The 24,233-nt window shown below is 42.1% G+C and overlaps 1 pseudogene across 1 annotated transcript in view; it reads right to left on the reverse strand.

Moving 5' to 3' along the window:
* Nucleotides 1-2,133: 2,133 nt before the first annotated feature.
* The window catches only part of LOC106591734 (uncharacterized), a 30,125-nt pseudogene continuing 8,025 nt past the window's right edge, over nucleotides 2,134-24,233 (reverse strand). The window contains exons 2-3 of the transcript XR_006762325.2: nucleotides 15,104-15,275; nucleotides 2,134-13,905 (exon numbers count right to left, since the gene is read on the reverse strand). The product of XR_006762325.2 is annotated as an uncharacterized LOC106591734 (transcript). The remainder of the gene's footprint in view (nucleotides 13,906-15,103; nucleotides 15,276-24,233) is intronic.

The following is a 24,233-nucleotide window of genomic DNA, read 5'->3' on the forward strand; positions in this document are numbered from 1 at the left end:
CTAGCATTGGCTACTCTAGCATGGTGGTGGAAAATGGTGTTTCAGAAAGAAAGTACACAGTTTCCCTGTGGGTTTCTTCTGCCTTCTCACCATTAAATCAAGTTAAAGGGGAAGTTAACCTAAAATCCCACATTTTACAAGTGATTCCATACATTGAAACTAGTTAGGTGGAGTTCTCTTCCTCTCTCTCCCTACAGTGTAGAACTGGAGAGCTGCTAAAGTGAGTCATGTGACGTGTCTTTGTGCGCGGCTCCATTGTCAGTCAAAGAGCAATTGAGAAAACTGTGAATTGTGGACAAGTTACTTATTTTATTGGCCTCCTGAGTGGTGCAGTGGTCTAAGGCACTGCGTCGCAGTGCTAGCTGTGCCACTAGAGATCCTGGTTTGAGTCCAGGCTCTGTCGCAGCCGGCCGTGACCGGGAGACCCATGAGGCGGCGCACAATTGGCCCAGCGTCGTCCGGGTTAGGGGAAGGTTTGGCCGGCAGCGATGTTCTTGTCCAATCGCGCACTAGCGACTCCTGTGGCGGGCCGGGCGCAGTGCACGCTGACAAGGTCGCCAGGTGTAAGGTGTTTCCTCCGACACATTGGTGCAGCTGGCTTTCGGGTTAAGCGGGCATTGTGTTAAGAAGCAGTGCGGCTTGGCTGGGTCGTGTTTCGGAGGACGCACAGCTCTCGACCTTCGCCTCTCCCGAGTCCATACGGGAGTTGCAGCGATGACTACCAATTGGGGAGAAAAAGGGGTACAAAAATATATATAATTTTTTTTAAATACTGAAAGGGTCAAAAGTCAGGAGATTTTTCCACCTAAAACAATTGTGATTATTTTATATTATTATTTAATGTGGCCGACAGCAACAACTGGGGAAGAAGGGAAATTCCACCTAACTAATTTGAATGTATGGAATCACAAGTTGGTGATATTAGTTAAACTTCCCCTTTTATATGGAGGAAATCTACAACGGTCCATGGGGATATGAGTGTATAGCGGGGATAAGCATTTCACTGTAAAGTATACACCTGTTGTATTGTTTTCTCTCTCAAACACATTGGTTGACAGGAAAGTGTTTTGGTACTTTGTTTACAGACGAATAGCGTAGATTTATCGGAAATGTATAGGGCGCGTTCGTAAATCCGCTCTGGCTATCTACTCCGATTTCAGAGCACTCTCGTCTGAGTGCTAGAGCGCAGAAGAACTGATGAATTTACTAAAGATCAACACCCGTTGAATATGACCGGTGTCAATAAACGTCGGCAAACAAGGGTAATTCAACTGTTGCCAGCAGCACAGTTACAATCACCAACCATCTGGTTAACATGAAAACTGCCTAACCAGCTCTGCTAGGGCGAGTAAAATGGTCAGAGTGAGGGTTTCTCTCATTTGTGTCTGGAAGTAGCTAGCCAGTTAGCTTGGCTGCTTAATTGCTGTTGTGAGGTCAAAATGCTCGGATCAACCCTACTATATATATATATATATATATACATATATACACTGCTCAAAAAAATAAAGGGAACACTTAAACAACACATTATAGATCTGAATGAAAGAAATAATCTTATTAAATACTTTTTTCTTTACATAGTTGAATGTGCTGACAACAAAATCACACAAAAATAATCAATGGAAATCCAATTTATCAACCCATGGAGGTCTGGATTTGGAGTCCTACTCAAAATTAAAGTGGAAAACCACACTACAGGCTGATCCAACTTTGATGTAATGTCCTTAAAACAAGTCAAAATGAGGCTCAGTAGTGTGTGTGGCCTCCATGTGCCTGTATGACCTCCCTACAACACCTGGGCATGCTCCTGATGAGGTGGCAGATGGTCTCCTGAGGGATCTCCTCCCAGACCTGGACTAAAGCATCCGCCAACTCCTGGACAGTCTGTGGTGCAACGTGGCGTTGGTGGATGGAGCGAGACATGATGTCCCAGATGTGCTCAATTGGATTCAGGTCTGGGGAACGGGCGGGCCAGTCCATAGCATCAATGCCTTCCTCTTGCAGGAACTGCTGACACACTCCAGCCACATGAGGTCTAGCATTGTCTTGCATTAGGAGGAACCCAGGGCCAACCGCACCAGCATATGGTCTTGTCGTGGAAAATTGTCTTAAAAGTATCACTCTTACAAGAACTTGTAAATTCAATATAGACTTTAATACAAAGTAGCAAAGCCGAGCTGGTCCGCGGAACAACTGACTTTCTCAGGCCCAAGCTCTGCTTTTATGCACATACAATACATAGGTCCATCCTTTATGTAAATGAAGAAAAACCCTTTGTGCTTTCTGCCACCATTATCTTTCAATCCTATGGATAACGCCCACATCTGAGGATAACGCCCATATCTGCTCTTATTTCTAACATAATGGTGGCCAAACTTTCCTCACGTGGATATAAAAATAATGCATGCATCGCATGCTTAGTCTTGGTGTTTGTCCCATTTTCCTTTCACGTGTGTTTCTTTCTAAGTGCACCCAGTCCATATGTACTTAACTTGTTACCTACTTTCATGTACTCTTCTAAGTGTACCCTAGGCCGTGTGTACTTAACATAGGTTCATTCACCTGACTGCACTTTGCCATGGCTCTGTAGTTAGGCTGCCTGGCCCTTACGTGATCCCCAACGTCCTTGTTACCTTTACTTAAGGTTAGATATTAATCTCCTCTTCCCCTAGTTAATGTATCTATGTCTTTCCTTCCTTCAGCACGTCTTCCTTTCTCCCACATAAATCCCTCCTCTGGGACTAATTAGTCCCACACAAAACATGATAACCCTAGAGAATTTAAAGATGGGAATGGATAATAACAATAATAATAATAATAATAATCCATCAAATAGTAAGTGTGTAGAACGCAATGTGAGAAGATAAAACATAGTCATATGCTGGACCAAACATCTCCAAAACGATAACATGGATAGGAGTAAAAGATCCCAGATCACACTTATCAAATAGTGAACGAGGATACATATAACAAATCAGTATACTATGAAGAAGTATGAACATGTAGTACATAGCCTTGCCTGAGTTTATCTCAGTTATTTAAAACATAAAGAGAATAAGAAAATCCTTATAATGTCATTCTAAATTTGACACTTAAACAAGATCCTTCCTTACAGACACCTCTGTAACAACAGTGAAATCACAAATGAAAACACCTGCTAAAGAACTAAGGACATGGTCCATGGACACTTGTAACCGGAATTTCCCCATTCTACCCACAAGTTTAAGTATACAAAATTCAGAAGTTCTAACTTAATTTATCCCTTGTCAAAAGTAGAAAGGTAATAGACAATACACTCCATAGTAAATGATTACCAGGTTATACATCTTTAACACTGCAAAAGATAGTGTTACTTGAGTTATATTACCACATGTACCTTTGTAATCCATAATCATTCCTTTATCATCAAATTTACTAACTTCTGCAGTTTCTAACACCCAATAGTTTAACAATTAACTGTAGTGTTTCTCACATCTATCCCATTATCCCCATAGCTGTAGAAACATTCATATCTACTTTTTACCATAGTAAACCTATCATTATGAGGACCATTTAATTCAGTTCTCATGTCATATGTTGCACATTCATGTTTTTTCAACATATTTTGGTTTAATTCACTTCTACCTTTAGTGCTACCTAATGCCAATCTGCATTCTATGTTACACAAAGGTATGTAGTATTGATTCTGAATACATTGAACATTTTCCATTTAACACATTCTTCAACAGATACAAGTTCAGGTATTATTAAAATGTCAGACAAATGTGATTTGCTAGACAAAATGCAATTGTCCATCCTATGTTTAGTTGCCTCTTACTGAGCCCACCTATACAAGCCATTTGTTATTGCTTTTCTAAATTTTTGATCAATGTTTGATTCTTGGGTAGTTTCTTCATTGTAGCTACCCCAGTTGGTAACAGATGTCCAGATTTTCTGCATCAACCCACCTTCTTATGGTTTTTCTATTGTCTTAGTTGGTGTACTAGTCTCTAGTGGGAGTTAATTTTACAATTTCTTCTAGGTTTGTTGCTGTTGCTGTCAAGACCATTCTACCATTCTTCATCTATCCTGTTCCACTGTCTGTTAAAAAGACCATGTGAGGACAGAGAAGTTGATAAGAAAGTCTCCTTTCCATTCTCCTGTCGTTGTTTCTCCGTCCCCTTGAACAACACCTCTATCAGGGGTATCTGCCAGAGTAGGTATGTCATCAGGAGCAACAGGCATGTCACTCCTCCTCATCCCTGGACTCTGGATATTCAGGAGAGAGTGTCTGTTGGCTGTTGAAAGTTGCTCCTCGATACACCTCCTCTTCGTCTCCTGCCTGGCTCCTGCCTGGCTCCTGCCTGGCTCCTGCCTGGCTTGGTGGTTGTCCCCTCCTTTCCGACGGGACTTTGGTACAGTGGTTTAGATGGTACCACGTGTTGCTTCCTTTCACCTGGACAGCAGTTAACATTGTTCGAGCCACCTTGTAGGGACCCTCCCTCCTTGGCTCATTCCTTTCTTCCGGAACACTCGGACCTGGTCTCTTGGATCACCAGCCGTGGAACCTCTGGTCCTGGTTCAGGTTTCTGCCTTCTTTCTGTGAGGCATTCAAACTTAGAGGCTTATGGCCTCTGTTTTATGATCACACCATACATCCACTTATTTCCATCACTCATCATATTCCAGCTGAAGCTGGCGACCCCTCTCCTTCTGGTTCCTAAGCATAAGACTTGGAAAGTGAAAAGCAAAAACACAACAGTATTGACAATGTGATATGTCATGCATAAATATATTCATGGAAACTGAAATCTGAGACCATGACAATTCCCACTCTCTCTTCACCTGACTCTATGCCTCCAGGATACTTTTCTGCTGGGATCCACAAAAATAAAAGCACTAAAAAGCTTCCTCGTGCTTCCACCCAGTCTTCCCCTTTCGGCCACAGGTTCTGAGAGGTGTTCCCAAATCATGTCATTTTCACTTTGTTTCCCATCTGCTCCATTTCAACTGATAGGCATATCCCTAATAAACATTATATCTTCTTGAAGTAATTCAATACTGTATATGCTTTCACATTAATGCCTTCAACATGTTGTTTAGAGCACAATTACCCTAACATCTGTCCTTTTTCATATGATGCATTAACCAATAAATTAAGTAGCTCCCAAACCCAACAACTGTATGTCTACAGTGGAATCTAGTCTCTCTCTCTCCGCGTCCTCTGTCATGGTGCTTTCAAGCTCACCCATTATTCAGCTGGACCTTACTTCTTGTGAGAATTATGCGCCCACCGAAGAGAGACATGATGATCTTTACCACTGCAGGTGCTGTAAGAAGTATACCCCCAGCCTGGTGTATCTTGATGTACACTCAATCCTGAGGACATACACACTACCACATGGGTTATTTCCTGACAACAGATATATGCTTTCACATGTCAAGATCACTACCTTGTAATATTTAAATAACAGCCCTATTTAAACAGTGTCTCAATTACCTCGCCTCCTACCACGAGTATTCTTATACATAATGATAGCCAAATTATGGTCCCTACAGCAACTGCTGTTGGAATAACATGTAATCAGTCAAGTGTCTTCCAGTTGGAAGACTATCCAACCTCTTAAAACTCCAAGTCATAACTCTCTTAAACTTTTACCATAGTGTTAAATGTCACCACTATCACTTTTATTCTTCCCATACTCTAGGTATGTGTAATGTTCAATTTACTCAGAATTGTCCCTATGTTGTGCATTCCTATATATATATATTTTTTTTTCTAAATATTTTTCACAGCCAGCTGTCCTTTCTCTTCTGTGAGTTCTCTCTTCTATTAATATACATAGTCTCTAGAAATAACACCCCTCTACTACCATTACCTTCATTTATGAGCCCCCTCAGATCCCCAATGCAGTCATAGTTTTTCTAACCCATAATACATAATTTACTACTAATTTCCTTCCACAGTTTGATACATACTTAAACATTCTCAAATCAATTTTAGTCAATTTATATCATTCCCTCCTCAGGAACAATAAACACACTTATGTTCCTTAAAATTAAAATAAATTGACCAGACAAGAAAAGAACAAAATAAATTACAATAACTGCATATTTGTAATAAGTGACCACTACTCATAATGTATCTAAATCACTACTCATAATGTTGGTCTCCACCTTCATCCTTGTGTGTATCGCAAAACAGACTATAAACTTTTTATGCAATCAATTATATCAATACCATTTAACATTAAATTTGTAATGACATAATAAAACAAAAGAAACAAAAACCTTTAATCTTCTGTAAGTTCTGTCAACCTCCCTGTCTCAGGATTTAGTTTCCAGAGCTTCCCTAGGCCTAGTACATTTAAACAGTTCTATGTCCAAATCATAACTAAAACGTTTTATAAATTGTCCAACCCAAATCAGAATTCAGTCCTTAGTTCTTCATTCCCTTAAAAATGTACATTAATACTAAACTTGTAATTCCAGTACTATCTATTCATATTACAGCCCCCATTTGCCTCTGTTTTTCTGTCATGAGCGGCCTGGTAATGAAAGGTCAGTAACCTATTCCCCTTTTAGTCTTCCTCCTCCAGCACATATCATTCCAGCATGTCTATTTCAGATACAGTTCACAGGTCATCAGACGCAGTTGTCCCTCACTCTTCCGCTGGTTCGGGAGAGTTAGAGCTTCACACACACTTGTTGTAAAAATATCTCTCCCATGCATTCTGACATCACCTTCCATGCTGGTGATCCCTCAGACAAGTTACAGATAATTTAAGAACATAACCTCTTGCAAACCTCAATATCCCAATGTTGCAAATGTTGTATTGAAACAAAAACACACAATGAAATCATCTTTACTTATATCATAATCCATTTGGAGTGACTGTCATCCCTTGTTAACAGATATTTCCTTTCTATATGCAGACTGAACAAAGCACATGTGTATATTTACCCAAAGACAATAACCCCATGGAACTGCTCATTTTCCCTCTGAACACATGATTCAACAACAACAACATGTTAAATCAAAAAATACAATTATTTGAGTAACTAGTCAATTTAAGATTACAACTCTTCATCATTTTCATATGGAAATAATAGAATTTCAAAGTAATTGTACACTCTGAATAGAGACTGGTGTTTCTTAGTCATTTTATATTTAAATCCCACCTGTTCCAATAATTTCTAGTGAAGTTGATCAGTCTTCACGGGAAATTCTTAGGATTCAGGGCATTTGACACCATTAAATGTTTCCTCTCCCTTCTCTGTCCCTGTCCTTCAGAACCCATTTGGATACATTTCAAAACATTTCCATCTTCCTGTATACCCAGTTTAAAACTGAATTGAAAAAGGTCCATCCAAATTAAATCCCATAGGCCTTTCCAGTAATCTAATCATTTTAACCTGTGTCATTAGTTTAGTATAGTATACAAAACTATTGGTTAACCACTGTAGAACCTTCAAAAAGTTGATGCCGTCTTATCATCTTGTTAGTCAAGACGTAATTCAAACAGATTACAATGTCCAGAATACATAACTTTCCTGCTCAAATTTACTAGTGTTATCTAACTATAAAACCAAACAATAGTGATGTTTGTTCATATCTTTATTTCAAACATCGCACTAGTTGCTTGTTTGCTTCCAACCGCAAATTATTTTATTCTTTTTTATTTTTACAATCTCAAGGCTCAATTTATTCATCATATAACCTTGTATTGAAACCTTAGTTTTTCTATTTACTAAAATATCGCATCATTAGAGTGCTATAAAGACATTAATAATATATTACCATTTACATACTGTCAACACTCATTAAACATCCATTAGTTTAAGATGAACCTGTAAAGCACCAAATGTAGAAAATACATCAGCCAATTCTTATGTCACTTCAATACATTTATTTCGAATACCGAAACAAAGACTACGTTTTTCTTGAGTCACATGGTTCTCAAAACCCCAAATATGTTGTAATGAACAGAGTTGAACCAAACTTTCTGAATCATTAGTTCCTACTATTTTTCCCTATGACAGTCAAACACCCAAGCTAACGTTTAACTGTGCTGCTTGCAATAATTCTAATTATGTTTCCTCCCTGACGTTTACTGACACCAGCAATATTCAATCAGACGTTTGTAAACTAATCCATTCTTCTGCACTTTGGTATATCCATACTAGTGCTTTTGACATCCCACCAAAATAGCCTGAAAAACATTACCAAGCACCCCATTTTACACTATCCCTTCTCTAAATAAATCCACTAACGCATGTTCTTTCCCGTTATATGGTGTGTACTTGCTGGTAGGTCAAGAACACAGGAACTGGACTCTTTTATTCAGAACTCCATTTATAGCCTAATCCAGATACTTTTACTCTTAAAACAGCCGACTATCACTAACTGCTTTCCCCAGTATCGCATTCTCCAAGGACATTTCCAACAAGAGAAAATGAAAAACCCTTCTGGAAAAGAAAGTGTACATTTCGTTAGTATTCACAATGTTACCTCTTAGTCAGCAAGCCAATAGTATTACTTTTATACTGAACATTTTAATTATAATTCCACTATCCTTACTTCAATCATTAAATGTTTGTTTCAATCCTCCACTATGTTCATAAACTAACTAAAACATTTTAATAGTTGTAATTTAAATTTGGCAATCCCAATGCTGGCGTTTAACCCAATTAATTCTTTAAACCGACAAACATTTCCTCACGCTCTTGATTCCATTCCACAAGTGTTTTAGCAGTTTCAGAGAATGTCGGCATAAAGTGTCTAACAATATTGAAAACCCCTTACGTTTTCCTGAGCATGCGCGGAGAGTTCAGCCATGCCTCAGAACGCATAGTTTCTATCTGATCCCGGGTTAAGTCTTGCCTTCAGAAATTGAAAACCTCAAATATGTTAAACTTTGCTTTGCCTGTTCCTCCAACTAATTTAGTAAGGTGGTGATCTCTCATATAAGTTTATTTTCCGTCGTTCGACGCCAATAACAAATCATCCTCGTATTTTATCACCACCGAAACTATTGTTTCAATGCAAAATGATACCAAGTGGGACTATTTGTAAATCCCATCGGTGCTCTAATAACAGTTAGGTAAAACGTGATCTAATACGTCTTCCATCACATAGAAACTGTAATCTCTACGAACCCCTCATTGATCGAACAGAGATCATACATACACCGCTATGTGAAAGTTCCATTCTTACTAACCTCAAAACGATTAGTTGTTGCTCTATTGAAAAGGATGCAAACTCTTGTAAGCTGCATTTCCTGCCACTGCACCAGGCTCCAGTGTCTCCCTACTCACATTCTTCCCACATTCTTCCCATATCTAAAACAGGGAGCTATCTTCTAACGTTTTGATATTTTATGTTTTTTATGGCTCTACTCATCCCTCGCACGTCTGCGAGGCGAGCAGAGTCACATCTGGTCCCCATCGTAATGTATTTTCTGATGATAGAATGTTGATTTCAAAACACTGGTAAATCGAGCTTCTTATTCTGGTTTTATTTGATTCTATTTATCCAGTTTACCGGGTAATGTTGCCCTACATTATCCAGTTTGCTCTTTCACATTCAAACCAAATTGGTGGAATTATTGTGCGCTTCTCTCAGCGACTCCATGGCTTTACTAAATTCCATTACTTTAACTTTATTACATCCTATTTATCACACTTTCCCGTCTAATTCAGCTGTTGTTTATATCTACACTTTCTTATCTCTTTATATTTATTCACTTATGATATTCTATCCTACTGTTACTTATATTCCTAATTTATCCTATCTATTCTCTATACTTGTAGAGTCTCTCCAGACCCACTCTCTCTCCTAAATGGTGTAACTTCTTAGGGGTCCTGCAACTACAGTGTTACCCCCCGTTTTCCTCCTACCGTCCTTCACGGTGCTGTAATATCTCTAGTATATACTACAGACTATACCATGGTATGGTTCTTTATGTATTTGTTGTTACTATTTTATTCTGTCTATTTTAGTCCTGGTTCCTATTTTTCAGGGTTTCCCCAGACCCTCTCTGTCTCTCCTAGTTATCGTAATCTGATCCTTTTTTCCCTAAACTGCGGCCTCCTAGGGATCCAGCAGCTCTATGGCATTTTATTCTTTACTCGTGTTTCTACTGCGCTATGCTATCCGATTCGTGAATGCTATAAGTTTATATCGCGGTTTGGTATTTTATCTTATTTTATTCTAGCTGACCTGACTTTATTTTAATTACTCACTGTAGTTTACATTTTATTCATATGTTTTTCCTTTCCTGCCTACACACTATGTGTATGTGTTTACTGCTTTTTATTGTATCCTATGTATTTTCCAGTTTTATCAGTTTAACATACTTTATTATATCAATGTTCTACTTTTACATATAGCTTTCCTTATCCGTTATCTATTGGCTTTGTCCCCTTTTTCCCAACGAGAGTTTAATCCGACTCTCCCTCCTATATCATATATCAAGCGGCTGCCACAGCGGAGCCTCACAGTTCCTCCTATGTCCCAAAATAGCGCACACACACACACCCAATATCTCTCCTCCTTGCTCCACGCTTCTGGCCTGCTCTGATATACTTCCTCAACCTAGAGAAACTTTCACTCATTCAAACTTCTTTATTTGCATTCATACAATCTTTATTCACATTCGTTCATTCACACCTCGCTTTACCTAAAGCGACCTATACACCTCTGCTTAATCGAGTCAGCTTCCTTTCACACTCTGTTTGCCCACCCGTACTATCCTCTATCCCTTAGAGCAGCTACGCGGTGCGCCCTACTGATCTTCCGACGCCGTTAGCTAAGCGGAGTGTTATTATCTGTAGAACTACATTTTTGCAGTTACCATTCGCTATCAAGTCGAATCTCTCCTGCACCCTATCTAATTTTAGCAGTTACCATTCGCTATCAAGTCGAATCTCTCCTGCACCCTATCTAATTTTAGCAGTTACCATTTGCTATCAAGTCGAATCTCTCCTGCGTTCTAAATAAGGTTTTGCAGTTACCATTACAACTTGTCAAGTCAATCTCTCCTGCGTCCTAAATAAGGTTTTGCAGTTACCATTAAAACCTGTCAAGTCAATCTCTCCTGCGTCCTAATTGTTCACTGCATACAGATCCTCGTTCCTCGAGTGATATCGTGAGCAGCCCACCTAATCAAGCCTTCTACTTTTCTCCTAGGCGCGATGGTGTAGGATTTCTATCTATTTATTTATTTGTTCTGACCACACGTGCAAGCAGCAGCAGTAGCCCCACACTAGGTCAGGCAGTTCAGTCAAAAGAGAGCAAACGCACACACTTCCCGGGCCACACAAGGTCCCCAGATGAGTGGTCTCGCGAGAGGAGCAACCCGAATCACACACCCAACACGTTTTGCCTGATCAGGTTGATTGGGCTGTGTTCACGCACATCCCAAAACAGGTCCTGAAACAGTCGAACTCGGCCAAGTAGAATCAGACGGGACAACCCCACCCAACCAAACCACACATGTGGGTTCGTTAGAACGGTCCGATCAGCGCAAGCACAAGCCTTCCCCGCTAAACATCCTACTCCAGCAGGTTCAGAATTTACTACGCATGTAATCCTAACAAAATGTACACATATTATATTTAACAATCCCCCAATTTATGCATGCATGCAGTTTTATTGAATTCACAAGTTCTTCCAGTACTACTGGGTTTTTAGGAGTTCTTTAAATAGAGAGACCTATGTGGCGTCCCCTTCGTTGAGACTGAATTCCTGAATCAATCTACACAAACATTTCAACTATTGTAAGAACAAGCTTACCTTATTATAGTTTGGGTGGCCACCTGTTTGTGAGACTGTCCAGAGAAACCGTCACCAACCAAAAACGCCGTTATCTGAGATCCCTACAGTCTCCTGGCAAGCTCGCCAAAGTATGTCGTGGAAAATTGTCTTAAGAATAACACTTCTTACAAGAACTTGTAAATTCAATATAGACTTTAATACAGAGTAATAAAGCCGAGCCGGACCGCGGAACAACAACTGCCTTCCTTAGGCCCCGGCTCTGCTTTTATGCACATACAATACATAGATCCATCCTTTATGTAAATGAAGTAAAACCTCCTATGCTTTCTGCCACCATTTTCTTTCAACCCAATGGATAACGCCCATATCTGCTTTTAGCTCTAGCATATTGATGGCTAGACTCTCCTCATATGGATATGAAAATAATGCCTGCATTGCAGGCTTACGCTTGGCATATATTTAGTCATGGTCATACATACAGCTTGCTTGGCCTTTACGTGGTTCCTGCTTGGGGATGTATAGCCATCTGTTATTTCCACTCAGGGCCTGCTGTCAGTCTCCTCTTTCGCTAGCTAATGTATTTCTATCTTTCTTTCCCTCAGCAAGTCTACCTTTCTCCCACACTTTCTGGTGTTTTTTCAGTGACTCTGAATGAGGAAAGCTCTTTCCACATAGACAAGAGTAAGGTTTCTCTCCAGTGTGTGTGAGCTGGTGTTTAGTCAGGTTGAAATTTCGAGCAAAACCCTTCCCACACTGATCACAGCTATAAGGCTTCTCTCCTGTGTGCATACATTGGTGTCTAGTTAGGGTCCCTGATTGATTGAAGCTCTTCCCACACTGATCACAGCTATAAGGCTTCTCTCCTGTGTGTATGCGTTGGTGTATAGTTAGGTCTCCTGCTCGACTGAAGCTCTTCCCACACTGATCACAGCTATAAGGCTTCTCTCCTGTGTGTATGCGTTGGTGTATAGTTAGGTCTCCTGATCGACTGAAGCTCTTCCCACACTGATCACAGCTATAAGGCTTCTCTCCTGTGTGTATGCGTTGGTGTTTAGTTAGGGTCCCTGAGTCATTGAAGCTCTTCCCACACTGATCACAGCTACAAGGTTTCTCTCCTGTGTGTATGCGTTGGTGTATGGTCAGGTCTCCTGACGCCCTGAAGCTCTTCCCACACTGATCACAGCTATAAGGCTTCTCTCCTGTGTGTATGCGTTGGTGTTTAGTTAGGGTCCCTGACTCATTGAAGCTCTTCCCACACTGATCACAGCTATAAGGCTTCTCTCCTGTGTGTATGCGTTGGTGTTTAGTCAGGGCTAATGGGTGATTGAAGCTCTTCCCACACTGATAACAGCTATAAGTCTTCTCTCCTGTGTGTATGCGTTGGTGTATAGTTAGGGTCCCTGACTCATTGAAGCTCTTCCCACAATGATCACAGCTATAAGGCTTCTCTCCTGTGTGTATGCGTTGGTGTATAGTTAGGGTCCCTGATTGATTGAAGCTCTTCCCACAATGACCACAGCTATAAGGCTTCTCTCCTGTGTGTATGTGTTGGTGTCTAGTCAGGGCTCCTGAGTGATTGAAGCTCTTCCCACACTGATCACAGCTATAAGGCTTCTCTCCTGTGTGTATGCGTTGGTGTGTAGTCAGGTGTTCTGACGTCCTGAAGCTCTTCCCACACTGATCACAGCTATAAGGCTTCTCTCCTGTGTGTATGCGTTGGTGTCTAGTCAGGGCTCCTGATTGATTGAAGCTCTTCCCACACTGATCACAGCTATAAGGCTTCTCTCCTGTGTGTATGCGCTGGTGTGTAGTCAGGTCTCCTGATACAGCAAAGCTCTTCCCACACTGATCACAGCTATAAGGCTTCTCTCCTTTGTGTATTCGTTGGTGTCTAGTCAGGTGTCGTGATTGTTTGAAGCTCTTCCCACACTGATCACAGCTATAAGGCTTCTCTCCTTTGTGTATTCGCTGGTGTGTAGTCAGGTCTCCTGATTGTTTGAAGCTCTTCCCACACTGATCACAGCTATTGAGACGTTCTGATCTGGAGAGACTCTTCTGGAGAGACGTCTTGTCAGCATCACGTTGTTGTTTAGGCTCCCCAGATGATAAGCCCCTCCCACTGAGAGAGCAACGGTTTGGGCTGTCCCCTGTGAAACAAAGATATTGAATAGCAATTTTGCATTATTAATAGAAACAAATCCATAGTTATCTTTGGTTAGTGGAGATGGAGGAGACTGAAATGAAAACACGTGCTTAAAGTACTTTGCTTCCTCTTTCAAAATCTTGTTTGGTGAATCATGGGTGACTAGATCATCTGTCACAAGTCATTTGGTGCATTTTTACTACTGCCATAACTAGTTTGTTGCCTTGACCAAAGTCCTTTCTGAAGATTATTATGAATGTGAATAGTGATTAATTTACGTCTGTCCCTCATTTTAAGGTCATCCCTGTTAGATAAACTCAACTCTCGTTTTAATATGGTGAAACTATTCCTCAAAAAATAAAAATCCAAAAGAAACATTGAACATCTAATAGTCAAATCAGAGTAAAAGTAGGTGAGCTGGTTCAACTCTTTTTGTCAATTTACTGCTGTTTTGTGGTGGAAAACTATGCAAGTAAACCCTTTTACCCACACATAGACATGCTAGAAATGTTTTTGTTGTTGTGAAGATTGCATTCAATTGCCGCTCCCTGTTGCACAAAACAAGCTTCCATTCCCAGTCACAAGCGGTTTTATGGCTGATTTAAAGGACTATTTTACACATGTAATCCAGTGGTTTTGTTGTTTTCAGTACTCCCCTGTTACATTCAACCATGTCACTTTATTTGGCACATAGGCACTTAGTATAGTAATATTTGTATTCAAAATCTCTTGAGATGGGAAAACATGTTTTTTATTAAGTTGAACATGTGCTCTTCATGACAGAATGTTAACATTAGGTGAAATATATATTTTGGACCAAGTTACACTTTTAAAAATGGGCGGAACTACCCAGATATTTTCATCAATTCATGACTAAAGTGCATAAAGATGGCAGAAGTCTGATATGATGTTAATGTTTTAGACCTACCCACGGTTTTGAAACTACGGTGCTCGACATTGTTCAATGTTGCAATAAATCAACACAATCTACTTTTACGAGTTTTCAAATTGCCAGCGTCTTGAAACTAAAAGTGAGATCATGTTTACTGTGCTAATGACCATACCAAAACACAACAAAAGAGAGCAATGTGAAAAACAGTGAACGTAGCAAAACCAGGAAGTTGTTGTAAGTACATGCAGGCCGCCATCTTTATGCACCTCCGCTATCATTTTAGAAGCAGACTGTAGTCTAATATACACACCATGGTTCTTGCATAATGAAATCAAATCTCCATCTTCCTTCTCTTCTCCTCTCTCAGTTCCACTCTGCCCCGGTGTTTTCCTGCAGTCGACCAGACGCAGCAGTAAAACGGTACCGGGAGACGTTTGATCCGGGGACTCCGTGAGGGTAGAGGGGAATGGGCTAATTTTGTCCTGTTGGACACAAGAAATATCAAACATAGTTTATCATTAAACCAAATATTGTATTATTTTAGTCTACACCTCTGATTGATTTGGGAGCATCCCTAGAATATCTCATTTTTCCTCAAATGTTCAATCGTTCACTACTTCCCACTAATCTAATAGCATTGGGTTGGTGGAGGAATGGGCTAGTCAGTGTTTCCACCATATTTACTATACCAGTCATTTCCTTTCAAAACAGAGAGGAAGAGGCGACTTGTGGCTTATTTGATCGAATATACGTTTCGTAATGATTAAGTTGTTACGAGTGTACTGATAAAAGTAGGACACGTGACATGTCAGCAACTTGGAGAGAAAAAAAACACTAGTGCCAGGCCAACATTAGTTACCATAGCCACAAAGTCATGAACTTTATTATTTTACCCCACTGGTCATCTATGAACGTTTGAATATCTTGAGGAACAATCTGGCCTTAATGGCCATGTACTCTTATAATCTCCACCCAGCACACCCAGAAGAAGACTGGCCACCCCTCAGAGCCTGGTTCCTCTCTAGGTTTCTTCCTAGGTTCCTGCCTTTCTAGGGAGTTTTTCCTAGCCACGTGCTTCTACATCTGCTTTACTTGCTTTTTGGGGTTTTAGGCTGGGATTCTGTACAGCACTTTGTGACATCTGCTGATGTAAAACGGGCTATAAATACATAAACACGATTGATTGATCGATTGAAAAACCACGCCTATTTAAACAATGTATCGTCTTAAAATGTAATATTATACCTAACCTTAACCACACTGCTAACCTTATGCCTGACCCTAACCTTAAACTCACAAAAGCACATTTTTGTTTCCATGAATTTCTACGATATAAATGTTTTACTTTGTGGCTGTGATATTTGAGTGTTTCAGTGAATGGTTAGTGAGGGAGGCCCTGCTCTCTCGCTTCCCCAGTTGTTTCGTTCATTTTCATTCCAATCTCCTTTGCATTAGCGTAGCCTCTCCTGTAGCCTGTCAACTATGTGTCTGTCTATCCCTGTTCTCTCCTCTCTGCACAGGCCACACAAACGCTTCACACCGCATGGCCGCTGCCACTCTAACCTGGTGGTCCCAGCGCGCACGACCCACGTGGAGTTCCAGGTCTCCGGCAGCCTCTGGAACTGCCGGTCTGCGGCCAACAAGGCAGAGTTCATCTCAGCCTATGCTACCCTCCAGTCCCTCGACTTCTTGGCGCTGACAGAAACATGGATTACCACAGAAAACACTGCTACTCCTACTGCTCTCTCCTCGTCTGACCACGTGTTCTCGCACACCCCGAGAGCATCTGGTCAGCGGGGTGGCGGGACTGGAATCCTCATCTCTCCCAAGTGGACATTCTCTCTTTCTCCCCTGACCCATCTGTCTATCTCCTCATTTGAATTCCATGCTGTCACAATCACTAGCCTATTCAAGCTTAACATCCTTATCATTTATCGCCCTCCAGGTTCCCTTGGAGAGTTCATCAATGAGCTTGACGCCTTGATAAGTTCCTTTCCTGAGGATGGCTCACCCCACACAATTCTGGGTGACTTTAACCTCCCTACATCTACCTTTGACTCATTTCTCTGTGCCTCCTTCTTTCCACTCCTCTCCTCTTTTGGCCTCACCCTCTCACCGTCCCCCCCTACTCACAAGGCAGGCAATACGCTTGACCTCATCTTTACTAGATGCTGTTCTTCTACCAATCTCACTGCAACTCCCCTCCAAGTCTCCGACCACTACCTTGTATCCTTTTCCCTCTCGCTCTCCTCCAGCACTACTCACTCTGCCCCTACTCAGATGGTATTGCGCCGTCGCAACCTTCACTCTCTCTCTCCTGCTAGTCTCTCCTCTTCCATCCTATCATCTCTTCCCTCTGCTCAATCCTTCTCCAACCAATCTCCTGATTCTGCCTCCTCAACCCTCCTCTCCTCCCTTTCTGCATCCTTTGACACTCTATGTCCCCTATCCTCCAGGCCGGCTCGGTCCTCCCCTCCTGCTCTGTGGCCTGACGACTCATTGCGAGCTCACAGAACAGGGCTCCGGGCAGCCGAGCGGAAATGGAGGAAAACTAGCCTCCCTGCGGACCTGGCATCTTTTCACTCCCTCCTCTCCACATTTTCTTCCTCTGTTTCTGCTGCTAAAGCCACTTTCTACCACTCTAAATTCCAAGCATCTGCCTCTAACCCTAGGAAGCTCTTTGCCACCTTCTTCTCCATCCTGAATCCCCCCCCTCCCTCTCTGCGGAAGACTTTGTCAACCATTTTGAAAAGAAGGTTGACGACATCCGATCCTCGTTTGTTAAGTCAAACGACACCGCTGGTCCTCCTCACATTGCCCTACCCTATGCTTTGACCTCTTTCTCCCCTCTCTCTCCAGATGAAATCTTGCTACTTCTGACGTCCAGCCGCCCAACAACCTGCCCGCTTGACCCTATCCCCTCTTCTCTTCTCCAGACCATTTACGGAGACCTTCCTTACCTCACCTCACTAATCAACTCATCCTTGACCACTGGCTACGTCCCTTCCGTCTTCAAGAGAGCGAGAGTTGCACCCCTTCTCAAAAAACCTACACTCGATCCCTCTGATGTCAACAACTACATACCAGTATCCCTTCTTTCTTTCCTCTCCAAAACTCTTCAGCGTGCCGTCCTTGGCCAGCTCTCTTGCTATCTCTCTCAGAATTACCTTTTTGATCCAAATCAGTCAGGTTTCAAGACTGGTCATTCAACTGAGACTGCTCTTCTCTGTGTCACGGAGGCTCTCCGCACTGCTAAAGCTAACTCCCTCTCCTCTGCTCTCATCCTTCTAGACCTATCTGCTGCCTTTGATACTGTGAACCATCAGATCCTCCTCTCCACCCTCTCCGAGTTGGGCATCTCCGGCGCGGCTCACTCTTGGATTGCGTCCTACCTGACAGGTTGCTCCTACCAGGTGGCATGGCGAGAATCCGTCTCCGCACCACGTGCTCTCACCACTGGTGTCCCCCAGGGCTCAGTTCTAGGCCCTCTCCTATTGTCGCTATACATCAAGTCACTTGGCTCTGTCATATCCTCACATGGTCTCTCCTATCATTGCTACGCAGACGACACACAATCTTCTCCTTTCCCCCTTCTGATAACCAGGTGGCGAATCGCATCTCTGCATGTCTGGCAGACATATCAGTGTGGATGACGGATCACCACCTCAAGCTGAACCTCGGCAAGACGGAGCTGCTCTTCCTCCCGGGGAAGGACTGCCCGTTCCATGATCTCGCCATCACGGTTGACAACTCCATTGTGTCCTCCTCCCAGAGTGCTAAGAGCCTTGGCGTGACCCTGGACAACACCCTGTCGTTCTCTGCTAACATCAAGGCAGTGACCCGATCCTGTAGGTTCACGCTCTACAACATTCGCAGAGTACGACCCTGCCTCACACAGGAAGCGGCGCATGTCCTAATCCAGGCACTTGTCATCTCCCGTCTGGATTACTGCAACTCGCTGTTGGCGGGGCTCCCTGCCTGTGCCATCAAACCCCTACAACTCATCCAGAACGCAGCCGCCCGTCTGGTGTTCAACCTTCCCAAGTTCTCTCACGTCACCCCGCTCCTCCGCACAGTCCACTGGCTTCCAGTTGACGGAGCTGTGAGGGGAACGGCACCTCCGTACCTTCAGGCTTTGATCAGTCCCTACACCCAAAGAAGGGCACTGCGTTCATCCACCTCTGGCCTGCTCGCCTCCCTACCTCTGAGGTAAGCACAGCTCCCGCTCAGCCCAGTCAAAACTGTTCGCTGCTCTGGCACCCCAATGGTAGAATAAGCTCCCTCATGACGCCAGGACAGCGGAGTCAATCACCACCTTCCGTAGACACCTGAAACCCCACCTCTTTAACCTGTTAGGGCTAGGGGGCAGTATTGACACGGCCGGATAAAAAACGTACCCGATTTAATCTGGTTACTACTCCTGCCCAGTAACTAGAATATGCATATAATTATTGGCTTTGGATAGAAAACACCTTAAAGTTTCTAAAACTGTTTGAATGGTGTCTGTGAGTATAACAGAACTCATATGGCAGGCCAAAACCTGAGAAGATTCCATGCAGGAAGTGGCCTGTCTGACAAGTTGTTGTTCATCTTGGCTCTTTTTATTGAAGACTGAGGCTCTTTGCTATAACGTGACACTTCCTACGGCTCCCATAGGCTCTCAGAACCCGGGAAAAAGCTGAATGACGTAATTCAAGGCCCAGGCTGAAACACACTATTGCGTTTGGCAAGTGGCCGATCAGAGTACTATGGGCTTAGGCGCGTGCCCGAGTCGACCCCATGCTTTATTTTCTTTCGTCTGTTTACCTAAACGCAGATTCCCGGTCGGAATATTATCGCTTTTTTACGAGAAAAATGGCATAAAAATTGATTTTAAACAGCGGTTGACATGCTTCGAAGTACGATAATGGAATATTTAGAATTTTTTGGTCACGAAATGCGCCATGCTCGTCACCCTTATTTACCCTTTCGGATAGTGTCTTGAACGCACGAACAAAACGCCGCTATTTGGATATAACAATGGATTATTTGGGACCAAACCAACATTTGTTATTGAAGTAGAAGTCCTGGGAGTGCATTCTGACTAAGAACAGCAAAGGTAATAACATTTTTCTTATAGTAAATCTGACTTTGGTGAGTGCTAAACTTGCTGGGTGTCTAAATAGCTAGCCCTGTGATGCCGGGCTATCTACTGAGAATATTGCAAAATGTGCTTTCACCGAAAAGCTATTTTAAAATCGGACATATCGAGTGTATCTATAATTCTTAAAATAATTGTTATGTTTTTTGTGAACGTTTATCGTGAGTAATTTAGTAAATTCACCGGCAGTGTTCGGTGGGAATGCTAGTCACATGCTAGTCACATGCTAATGTAAAAAGCTGTTTTTTTATATAAATATGAACTTGATTGAACAAAACATGCATGTATTGTATAACATAATGTCCTAGGGTTGTCATCTGATGAAGATCATCAAAGGTTAGTGCTGCATTTAGCTGTGGTTTGGGTTTATGTGACACTATATGCTAGCTTGAAAAATGGGTGTCTGATTATTTCTGTCTGGGTACTCTGCTGACATAATCTAATGTTTTGCTTTCGTTGTAAAGCCTTTTTGAAATCGGACAGTGTGGTTAGATTAACGAGAGTCTTGTCTTTAAAATGGTGTAAAATAGTCATATGTTTGAAAAATTGAAGTTTTTGCATTTTTGAGGTGTTTGAATAACGCGCCACGGGATTACACTGGCTGTTGAGTAGGTGGGACACAAGCGTCCCACCTAGCCCATAGAGGTTAAGGAATACCTGGGATAGGATAAAGCAATCCTTCTAACTCCCCACCCCCCAAAAAATATATAGATGTACTATTGTAAAGTGGTTGTTCTACTGGATATCATAAGGTGAATGCACCAATTTGTAAGTCGCTCTGGATAAGAGCGTCTGCTAAATGACGTAAATGTAAATGATAACGACTGCCTTCCATTCTTTAAGACACTTCTTTTCATTGCCATTACATATTAGAAGACAATCGCTGGTGTGGGAGAAAGGTAGACGAGCTGAAGGAAGGAAAAATAGAAATACATTAGCTAGCGAAAGAGGAGACTGGCAGCTGGCCCTGAGTGGAGATAACAGGTGGCCATACATCCCCAAGTAGGAACCACGCAACGGCCAGGCAAGCTGAATGTATGGCCATGACTAAATATATGCCAAGCGTAAGCATGCAATGCATGCATTATTTTCATATCCATATGAGGAGAGTCTAGCCACCACTATGTTAGAGCTAAAAGCAGATGTGGGCGTTATCCTCAGATATGGGCGTTATCCATTGGGTTGAAAGAAAATGATGGGAGAACGCATAGGGGGTTTTACTTCATTTACATAAAGGGTGGACCTAGGTATTGTATGTGCATAAAAGCAGAGCCGGGGCCTAAGGAAGGGAGTTGTTGTTCCGCGGACCGGCTCGGCTTTACTACTCTGTATTAAAGTCTATATTGAATTTACAAGTTCTTGTAAAAAGTGTTATTCTTAAGACAATTTTCCACTACATACTTTGGCTAGCTTGCCAGGGGTTTTAGGGACCTCAGACAAACGGCATTCTTGGATGGCGACGGTTTCTCTGGACAGTCTCGCAAACGGGTGGCCACCCAACTATAATAAGGTAAGCTTGTTCTTACAATAGTTGAAATGTTTGTGTAGATTGCTTCAGAGATTCAGTCTCAACGAAGGGGACGCCACGTAGGTCTCTCTATTTAAAGAACTCCTAAAAACCCAGTAGTACTGGAAGAACTTGTGAATTCAATAAAACTGCATGCATGCATAAATTGGGGGATTGTTAAATATAATATAAGTAAATTTTGTTAGGATTACATGCGTAGTAAGTTGTGAACCTGCTGGTGTTGGGTGTTTAGCGGGGAGGGCTTGTGCTTGCGCTAATCGGACCGTTCTAACGAACCCACACGTGTGGTTTGGTTGGGTGGGGTTGTCCCGTCTGATTCTACTTGGCCGAGTTCGACTGTTTCAGGACCTGTTTTGGGATGTGCGTGAACACAGCCCAATCAACCTGATCAGGCAAAACGTGTTGGGTGTGTGATTCGGGTTGCTCCTCTCGCGAGACCACTCATCTGGGGACCTTGTGTGGCCCGGGAAGTGTGTGCGTTTGCTCTCTTTTGACTGAACTGCCTGACCTAGTGTGGGGCTACTGCTACTGCGTGCGTGTGGTCAGAACAAATAAATAAATAGATAGAAATCCTACACAATCGCGCCTAGGAGAAAATTAGAAGGCTTGATTGGGTGGGCTGTTCACGAAATCGCTCGAGGAACGAGGATCTGTATGCAGTGAACAGATAGGGTGCAGGAGAGATTCAACTTAGGTAAGCGAATGGTAACTGCAAAAAATTTGTCCTACAGGTAATAACGCTCCGCTTTGCTAACGGCGCCAGAAGATCAGTAGGGTCCACCGCGTAGCTGCTCTGAGGAACAGAGGACAGTACGAGGGGGGGCAAACAGTGTGAAGGGAAGCTGACTCGATTAACCTGTTAGGGCTAGGGGGCAGTATTGACACGGCTGGATAAAAAACATACCCGATTTAATCTGGTTACCACTCCTACCCAGTAACTAGAATATGCATATACTTATTACATATGGATAGAAAACACCCTAAATTTTCTAAAACTGTTTGAATGGTGTCTGTGAGTATAACAGAACTCAAATGGCAGGTCAAAACCTGAGAGATTCCTTTACAGGAAGTGGCCTGTCTGACCATTTCTTGAACTTCTTTTCCATCTCTATCATTTACTAAGGATCTCTGCTCTAACATGACACTTCCCACGTCGTCCATAGGCGCTCAGAGCCCGGGAAAAAACAGAATGTCGTCATTCCAGCCCCAGGCTGAAACACATTATCGCCTTTCTCAAGTGGCCGATCAAGGGACACGGGCTTATGCGCGTGACCCCGACCGCCCCCGCCTTTGGGATTTTTTCCTCTGTTTGCCGAAAAGGAGATTCCCTGTCGGAATATTATCGCTTTTCTACGAGAAAAGTGTCGTAAAAATTGATTTTAAACAGCGGTTGACATGCTTCGAAGTACGGTAATGGAATATTTAGAATTTTATTGTCACGAATTGCGCCATGCGCGTGACACTTCTTTACTATTTCGGATAGTGTCTGGAACGCACGAACAAAACGCCGCTATTCGGATATAACGATGGATTATTTTGGACCAAACCAACATTTGTTATTGAAATAGCAGTCCTGGGTGTGCATTCTGACGAAGACAACAAAAGGTAATCAAACTTTTATAATAGTAAATATGATTATGGTGAGTGCTAAACTTGCCGGGTGTCTAAATAGCGAGCCCGTGAAGCCTGGGCTATGTACTTAGAATATTGCAAAATGTGCTTTCACCAAAAAGCTATTTTAAAATCGGACATATCGAGTGCATAGAGGAGGTCTGTATCTATAATTCTTAAAATAATTGTTATGCTTTTTGTGAACGTTTATCGTGAGTAATTTAGTAAAATTTTAGCGAATTCCCCGGGGGGTATGCTAGTTCTGAACGTCACATGCTAATGTAAAAAGCTGGTTTTTGATATAAATATGAACTTGATTGAACAAAACATGCATGTATTGTATAACATAATGTCCTAGGGTTGTCATCTGATGAAGATCATCAAAGGTGAGTGCTGCATTTAGCTGTCTTCTGGGTTTTGGTGACATTATATGCTGGCTTGAAAAATGGGTGTCTGATTATTTCTGGCTTGGTACTCTGCTGACATAATCTAATGTTTTGCTTTCGTTGTAAAGCCTTTTTGAAATCGGACAGTGTGGTTAGATTAACGAGAGTCTTATCTTTAAATGGCTGTAAAATAGTCATATGTTTGAGAAATTGAAGTAATAGGATTTTTAACGTTTTGAAAATCGCGCCACTGGATTACACTGGCTGTTACGTAGGTGGGACGAATTCGTCCCGCCTAGCCTAGAGAGGTTAAGCAGAATTTCCGACATACTACAAAAATCCTATGAATACAAAGTTATCCTGTGTTGAAGAAGTGTATCAGGAATAGAGTGAGGTTTATAGGTCGCTTTAGGAAAGGCGAGGTGTGAATGAACGAATGTTAATAAAGATTGTATGAATGCAAATAAATGACTGAATGAGTGAAAGTTTGGGTAAGAGAAGTATATCAGAGCGAGCCAGAAGAGTGGAGCAAGAAGGAGAAATTATGTGTGTGTGTGTGTGTGTGCTATTTTGGGACATAGAAGGAACTGTGAGGCTCCGCTGTGGCAGCCGCTTGATATATGATATAGGAGGGAGAGTCGGGTTAAACTCTCGTTGGGGAAAAGGGGACAAAACCAATAGATAACGGATAAGGAAAGCTATATGTAAAAGTAGAACATTGATATAATAAAGTATGTTAAACTGATAAAACTGGAAAATACATAGAATACAATAA

The sequence above is a fragment of the Salmo salar genome, chromosome 02, assembly GCF_965601325.2.
Source record: "Salmo salar chromosome 02, fSalSal1, whole genome shotgun sequence".
NCBI classification, from domain to species: domain Eukaryota; kingdom Metazoa; phylum Chordata; class Actinopteri; order Salmoniformes; family Salmonidae; genus Salmo; species Salmo salar.